The following is a 2192-nucleotide window of genomic DNA, read 5'->3' on the forward strand; positions in this document are numbered from 1 at the left end:
TTCTTCCACTCATGTTAGTGATAGCTTCTACCAACAGTTTTCTGGTTCTCCCAACCAGAAAAACTATAGCTTTTATACCAACACTGCTGTCACACTAAATTGTATGTGAGATGCAGTCGTCTCAGGTTAAAGTCACGAAAATGGTGAACTAACTTCATACTGCATATCTTCTCTGAACAAGCACTGTTTTCCACAGTCTGTATGCATCTGTTAATATCTAGTGACTTCAGGTTATTTTCTAATATGTCAGAGTTTTATAGTTGTCTCTATGGTGAAAGTCCTCTAGTTGGGTCTCACTGCCACATAATAAGACAGGAGTTGAGAAATACTTTCTTAAAAGATAAAAGTCATAGAAAGGTTGCATTTATTTAATAAAATTGAACATAATGAAAACACATGTAAAAGTTGTTTAGTTTTCAAGAGAAAATAAAATACTACTCTTTAATGTTAATAATATATTATTTAGTATATTTTTCATAAGAATATTGCTGAAATATATTATAGTTAGACATCCAACTGCACTCATATTCCCTAAAGGACTAGTTTATTTCCTAGAATTGATATCAGCCATTTTATATTATGCATTATGCTGAATATAGAGAAAGAAACACCAAAGAATGATTAAATAGTGTCATCCAAGAGCTTGAAATATCTACATGATTTATAAGAACCTATTCACAGAGTTCCTGTTTTGTAACTACAATTTGCCTTAGAACAAAAACAGCTCACATCAGGATCTAACTTACATTTTTTAAAACAAAATAATTTATTCATTATATCTACCTCCAAGTCATGAACAATTCTAGAAAAGTCTAGTAAAAATTTATATTACACAAAGAGGCAAATATTTGGTGATATTCAAAAAGTTTTTACAGACAGCATTTTGATCTTCATGACATCAACTTTATTCTACTTTGGCTGACTTTGTATATTTTATGTTAAAAATTATATGGCACTAAATAGGTGTTATACATATATTTTTGAATGTGGCTATATAAGAATATTAGAGATATAACATTTTTAACCTTCTATCACTCAGTTCAGATTCAGTTTAAAAATCAAGTTAAAAATTTAGGTTGTCACAGATGGGCTTTCACAGACCCTTTATTCTCCTTGAATACTGGTTGTTATAACATGAATTCTTTGAACTAATTTTTTCAGTAAAATAGTTCTGGATTACTATGGCTGAATTTCTTTACTCTGCTTCTAATAGGTAAAATTAAACTTAAAATCACAAATCTCACTTCTATGAAAAACCATTAAAAGCGAGGAAAATAATTATGTTATAAATTACTTTAAATGTAAAAAAAACAACCAACTAATTTGTTTGACATTTTAGAATTTTTTTTAATGCAAGAAATTGCATATCATATCTCTAAGGAGTAGGGTAATATTTTAACCCTAAAATTAATTTCGGGTGAAATCAAGTGCTTTTGAAATTGCAATAATGCAGTTAGCCAATTGTAATTTTTGTGATTTTGGTACCAGAGCATATTTATTTTCCTCAACGCTGTATTTTCCAGTGTTTTCAAAAAATTTTAAAATTCCTCAAGTTTATTTGTAAGTTATTTTATATATACAGCACAGTGGATTTGCTAATAAGGCTCTTAATCTCTCATACAGTTTTGTGTAAATTAAAGCAATATTCAGTACTGTGAGTACTGAACAAGGTCATTTTGAGAATCAACTATGGAGGGGAAAGCACTTTGAAAACAAAAGCACTACACAAATGTTGGTAATTATACAATTTTATGATCATCTTTTACTTAAATTAGAACTATTAGGCTTTTAACTGCAACAATCTTCTCAGTGCCCTTGTAACTCATCAAACTTGTTTTTCATACTAAGTATTTCATGTTTTTACAATATGCAGTTTTTCCTCTAGCAATCCAAGTTCCATCACTACTTTTAGGATTAAGAACTTGAGTAGTTATCTCTCAACAAGTACTCCAGTCTACATTAATATTTCACTTTATTCCTATTCTCTTATATAACAGTGTATTCTATGTAAGTATTCATTTTGACCTTGAACAAAGATCAAAATATAATTTAATCATATCACAGAGATTCTTTATGAGTTTACCATTACCACCTGAGAGTAATCTTGTACATATCTGGGCAACTCATTACATACTGAAGACTTCTTTTACTTGAAAACTATTTTATAATGGTCAGGCTACTTTTTAAACTGT

The sequence above is a fragment of the Pteropus vampyrus genome, unplaced genomic scaffold (genome assembly GCF_000151845.1).
Source record: "Pteropus vampyrus isolate Shadow unplaced genomic scaffold, Pvam_2.0 Scaffold9, whole genome shotgun sequence".
NCBI classification, from domain to species: domain Eukaryota; kingdom Metazoa; phylum Chordata; class Mammalia; order Chiroptera; family Pteropodidae; genus Pteropus; species Pteropus vampyrus.